Here is a 6,175-nt window from a genome sequence, read left to right as displayed (position 1 = left end):
AGACGTGTTCCGAAGGCCCTGGGAGGGCGTCTGAAGGAAAACCGCGGCCGGCGTGTGGCCCCGCGCCTCGCGCCAGCTCTTCCCACTCGTGCTGGTGGCCGCAGCCTCCGGCGGCCTTCGCGTGCTCGTCGGGAACGGCTGGGGAAACGGAAGCGTAACCTGGCGCTGAGGGAAATAACGCCGGCTCACCGTGTAAAGAAACATGGGAAGATGGAAAACCCAGGGCTGAATGTTTCAAGGGGGTTTCTCTCCGTTTGTTTTGTTTCCACGAGGTGGTTTTGGCTGGACCTCCGCGGCAGTGTTTGATGACCGTCCGGTGGCATTGGGTTCGAGTGTTGGTCGTGTGTAGACGACGTTTCAGCAGGCAGCACCGATTTTCTGTGTGCCAGAGAGATGGGGGGGCAGGCGTGGAGTAACCCTTACCTGTAGATCAGATGTAATTTTAACTTTCTGCGTCTGCCGTTTGTTGAAATCTGTGTGAGTCCCAGCACACTGAAAGGGGGAATCCGGTGTGAAGCACGCCCGGCCCTGCTGGGCGGAGGAGACGCGCCTGCTTGCGCAGCCCCAGCTGGAAGCAGACGAAGTGGAGAGACCGGTTTAGGATCACGCCCCGGCCACCGGCTTCGCGCCCCGGCTGCATTGCAGGTTCTCTTCTCACCGCGAGTGTGGCCTTGGCCGCTTGCGCTAGATGCCGCCGCGCAGTCTCCTCAACTGGGGGAGCTTGCCGGCCCATTTATGTGCACACCAGACCACCCTTTCGTAGGTTTCCGGGGCCCTCCTGCACTAAGCCATTCCCCAGAGAGTAAGTGTGTGTGATACACTCATTCGTCTTTGTTCCCTACGGGTAAAATGGGGCTAAAACTTAGCTACCCCATATGGTGGTCTGTACACAGGCCGTCTGTGAGACGTCCGGCACACGGCAAGTGCTTCAGTAACGTTAGCGTTATATTACCGGGTGGGAGAAGGATCCGAGTAGATAGAAGAGCGAAGCAGGCAGTGTCTTTTAAATTTTTTTTATGTTTTAAAGAGTGGGTGACGGACAGGGAAAGAGGGAGACACAGAATCGGAAGTAGGCTCCAGGGGTCCGAGCTGTCAGCACGGAGTCTGATGTGGGGCCCAAACCCACGAGCCGTGAGATCACCTGAGCCGGAGTCAGATGCATAAATGACTGAGCCACCCATGTGCCCTGTGAAGTAGGCAGTATTTAAGCAGTTAGTTATACTGCTTTGAGGGGAAGATGAGAACCGAATGGCAAAGCAAAGATGGACACGTGGGTAATCCCTTCTGTCCACACACTGGCCTCTGGTCACCTCGGCACCCCCTCTGTAGTCAGACAGTAACACCGTTGTCTTACTGCTGCTTACCTGTTAGGTGGGTCGCGAGCTTCCTGCACGCAGCGGTGGGGTCAGGCATTCAGGGAAACCCCACTGTAAAGTTGAGTGTCGATCTGAGGGCACTGGTGTCGTGCCCTGAAATCACGGTGTCCACAGAGTCACTGGACTGTAGTATATTTGTCTACTCCAGGTCTTACGTTGGCAACAGGGAGTCAGAAAGGTGAGGATTACACAGAACTTAACATGGGAAAGCCCAGTGTTGGTGGGTTTCTGGGGATCCGTTACTTTGGTGGTAATTCTGTAAACTGGCTTGATCTTGGAGAGCAGTTAGTGGCATGTGCTAAAGATTTTCATTTTGCAGTCCCAGTTCTGCAAACCAACCCTGATACACAAATCCTGCATGCCAGGGTGGTCGGGTTCTCCACGGCCTGTGAGCATGCTCTGGGAATCCTATTCCCGTCCTTCTCTCCAGACAAAATGTGAACCTTTGATTTATGGAAATCGGTTCAAAAACATGCCTTCTCTAGAAAGGCAAAACCATGGGTACATAGCAATTATACTGCTGCAAAAATATGTGAAGACGTGGACGAGGGTGAAAAGGGATGTTAAGGATAAAAGCAGTTTTATTTTAGGGTCGTGGGTTTGTTTTTCCCCTGCCAAACTGGTGTTTTAGTTTATAGCCTTTTTAAAAGCCAGAAAGGTGCTATAATGTAAGACGCAGTGAGGCTCCTCCCTGCTGCAGAGCAGGAGAACTGAGATTACAACCAGGCCTCTCCGCTTGGCCCACCACACCCCGCAGAGCCCAGCCCCCCGCAGGCATCCTCAGGACCCCACACCTACCCATGCTCTTCTTTGTCTGTCTGGGCTCCCGACCCTTGCAAGGCCCAGGCCTGACTTCTCCTGCGAAGCCTCTCTGGGTCAGGCAAGCAGCACCCTTTTCCTGGGTGTTACCTCGCACTTTCTGTTCCTAGATAACTGTTGTGGAGAAATGGTACTGGCCACTTATTTATAAAATAAATAGTCTTTTATTTATTTTTTAATGTAAATTAATGAACTGATACACAATCAACTGACGTATAATCATATCACAGTTTATTTACTGATTTTTTTTTTTTAGTGTATTTATTCTGAGAGTGCACACATGAGCAGGGGAAGGGGGGAGAGAGAATTCAGGGGAGAGGCACCGTGAGATCATGACCTGAGCTGACACCAGGAGTCAGGTGCTTAACCAAGTGAGCCACCCAGGCACCCCCAGAGTTGTCTTTTAGATCTTTTGGGCCTGTGCTTGGCCTGCAGGGTCACTTAAACCAAGAGGAGACAGTACACTGTGGAATCAGGGTAGGGTTGGGACCCCTTGCGGAGCTGAACTACTGACCGCCAGCAAGTCACTAACCTTTCTAAGCCTGAGTTCCTTGATCTGTATGTTGGTGATCGTGAGGATTAAACAGGATGATGTGGGCCTAGCAGTGGCTGGCCCTTGGGACACTGTGGCTGTTGCGGTGTGTGCCAGGACCCTCTTTTGGCCTGTTGCAGATGTCTTCCTGTGGAGGGCCTCCCTCTCCTGCGGACACCAGATTCCTGTCTGCCAGCCTTGCTTTACTTTCTCTGCGGTGCCCACCACCATTTAACACACCATCTTCTCCCGCTGTAATAAGGAGGGTCTCTCTCATAAACTCCCATGCCCTTATAGGGACACCTGGGTGGCTCGGTCGGTTGAGTGTCCAACTTCAGCTCAGGTCATAATCTCACAGTTCATGAGTTTGAGCCCCACATCAGGCTCTGTGCTGACAACTTAGAGCCTGGAGCCTGCTTCTGATTCTGTGTCTCCCTCTCCCTGCCCCTCCTCCACTCACGCTCTATCTTTGTCTCTCAAAGTAAATAAACATTAAAAATAAACAAAATTTTTAAAATAAACTCCCATGTCCTTACAGACTTAGATTTTCTTGATACTGAGTAGGTGCTCAATACATGTTTGAATAAATCAAGTTTCAGATTTCATTTGGGGCAAGGGCAGATGCCAAGTTTGATGTGACCTGAAGCTTATACACTTTGGGGCGGGGGAGCCTTTCTAAGAAGAAGAATACAATGTTGTAAATAATTAATTAGAAAGTGAATATTTATGTAGAATAAGAAAACAGTACAGATTGGAAAAAGCTCACTAATAACATCACTAAATAGCATATTTATTCAAAAGTAGCATATGTGTTTTTCAGTTGCCCCTTCAGGTGGTAGAGAATAGAACTCAATGATTCTTCTCGCACAAGTGATCAAAATTTTTTTCGATAGGATGCATAACACATGTTTATACCTGTGGGCAGTGTATGTTTGCTGTTTCTAGTACAGCTGTAGGTGTGTGTCTCGGAAAAGCAGGAGTTCTGATAAGTTCTATTTTGTACAATTCCATCCAGAAAATAAGAAAATAATCTGTGGTACATTGATAGTCAGACCTACTCATTAACATCTTTCCAACAAACCAGAAGTACAGATTTGTCTGCTTACAGTGTAACACGTGTGACGATGATTTTCCCACAGGTGAGCATCTGGTTCCCCTTATGTCAAACCGTGTTTCTTTCCCATAGCCCACACTCTGCCAGTTATGGGCGCCATTGGATGGGTACAGCTTGCCGCAGGCCCCCGGCCCCTCACCTTTGTTTCATGTGCCCCTGGTGGGCAGGCACAGTGGGTGACGCCAGTGTTCCCAGAAGCCATATCTGCACTGAGATGGCTGGTGGTAAGTGTACATGTGTCCACCAAATCCAAGCTAAATGTGTCGTCAACTCCTTATGCCCTGAGCTGCAGCCCCAAAATACCAGCAGCTCCTCCTAAGCTGCCTGACAGAAAGGGAACAAGATTGTACTGGAAAGTGGTGGCAGCCTAAGTTGATTGCAATCAGAGTGTGTTCTGTAAATTTTACAGAAGGCTGCAACCGTAAGCGCACATTACATAGGGCCTTTCCTAGGACCTTGGAAGGGGCTGGTGCATGGGGGTGGGGGGGATGGCAAAACCAGAGGCAGAACAGCCTTGGGGTCCTGAGGCTTTTGCAAGGGCAGTTCTGTCCCTGTGCTTGATGCCAGATAACACGATAGAGGCATGAGGGGAGAGGGCTCTCAGTGCACCTTGTAGCACCCAGTGGGAGTGTGTTTGGGAAGGAAGAAGCAGCACTAGGGAATTTTACAAGTTGTTTCAATTACTGGGCTTTGGTAACTCTTGTCTCCTTCATAATTAAAGCCCTAAATTCTTTTGGTAGGAGTTGATAAGATGCCTGCTGGGGGAATAAGTCTCAGTTCCTGAACAAGAAGTCGGTTCCAGGGAGGGCTTAGGGGCTCCTGGGTGGCTCAGTTGGTTAAGCATCCTTCCAGATTTTGATTTCAGCTCAGGTCATGATCTCATGATTCATGGGATCGAGCCCCACATCTGGCCCTGCTATGACAGTGCAGAGCCTGCTTGGGATTCTCTCTCTCCCTCTCTCTCTCTCCCCTCACCCCCCAAAATAAATAAACTTAAAAAAAGTTTTTTTTATTTTACTGAACTTTCAAATTTCTTCTTAGAAAGGAGAACGAGTACACATCCGAAACGAGAGATAATAGTTACTACACTGTTCTCTTGGACGGTGACAGGGGACGTACCGTAGGTAACCCCTACCATCTAAGACTTCTAAAGCAGGTAGATCTTGCGCAGTAATCTGCAGAAAAGCCATCTGGTTTCAGAAGTAATGTATACTTCTCACTGGACGCAATTTGACAAATACAGAACATTGGAAACAAATAAAAATCATCCTCCTTTCTCTCCCAAAGATAACCACCATAAACATGTTTTAAAATGCATGGATATCAAGTTCTGGCTCCTGGACTGTGGAGTAAGCATGCCCCACCCTGGCTCTCCCACTGCCTGGACAGTGGCTGTAGAGCCTGGACAGCTGCATGGAACTGGTATTTGGGGACTCTGAACAAGTCAGCGGTGACAGGAGGGCTGGAGACAAAGGCCAGAATGTGAAGTCCCGCTGCACCAGCAGAGGCTTTCCTGTTTTTCCTCCAGGATTCCCCAGCCTGGTCTCAAGGTATCTGAAACCCAGAGGTGGGCACCAGATGCAAACAGAAAGCGCTGTATGAGAGAAGGAGAGAGAGCTGCTGGTCCCCTCCCCCCTGCCCTGCCCTCCAGTCAGCCTGTGGCACCCAGAGCCTACAGACACCCAGAACGCTGAGAGAGTCGGGAAACCCTCACTGTGTGTTTTCTCCCAGGCAAGGGTGCAGGCTCAGGAAGTGCACAGTGGAGCCAGTAACTGAAGCCCCAGATTTCTGGCTGGAGGGCTGAGAAGGGGAGCTCCAGGCAACTGGAAAGCATAGTAGGGAGACTGGGGAGAGAAGAGTTCAAGAAAACGACCCCAGAAGTTTGAACTTAGGGCCTCAACGCTGAGCTGTGCACATACGAGTCTGATCCTGAAGAGCTTGCCAGAGGCTTTGGGAACTCAGCTAAGGGGTGGGCCGCAGCCCGGGAACCAGGCTGGCCACTGGGTGACAGTGCACAGGGAGGATGGAGCCCTGAACATGGAGCTGACGCCAAGACCACAGCCTGCGGCCTGATCCCAGTCAGGCCCGTGTCTACTAACATAGAAACACCCAGAATCCACACAGTATTAAAAATGTCCACAATCCCGGGTGGCTGGGAGGCTCAGTTGGTTAACCATCTGACTCTTAGTTTCAGCTCAGCTCATGATCTCGTGGTTTTTAGCCCCACATCGGGCTCTGTGCTGCCAGCATAGAGCCTACTTGGGATATTCTCTCTCTCTCTCTCTCTCTCTCTCTCTCTCTCTCTCTCTCTCTCTCCCTCCCCCCCTCTCCCTC

General features: G+C 50.3%; 1 protein-coding gene across 1 annotated transcript in view; it reads left to right on the top strand.

The window, feature by feature from the left end:
• Nucleotides 1–132: 132 nt before the first annotated feature.
• The window catches only part of FARP2 (FERM, ARH/RhoGEF and pleckstrin domain protein 2), a 105,354-nt gene continuing 99,311 nt past the window's right edge, over nt 133–6,175 (top strand). Inside the window, exon 1 of the mRNA XM_077757234.1 lies at nt 133–192. The gene's annotated coding sequence lies outside the window, so the exon portion shown is untranslated. The remainder of the gene's footprint in view (nt 193–6,175) is intronic.

This window comes from Crocuta crocuta, unplaced genomic scaffold (genome assembly GCF_008692635.1).
Source record: "Crocuta crocuta isolate KB4526 unplaced genomic scaffold, BGI_CrCroc_1.0 scaffold290, whole genome shotgun sequence".
Taxonomy (NCBI): domain Eukaryota; kingdom Metazoa; phylum Chordata; class Mammalia; order Carnivora; family Hyaenidae; genus Crocuta; species Crocuta crocuta.
Note: the sequence above shows the minus strand (reverse complement) of the source record. Positions and strands in the feature narration are given on the sequence as shown.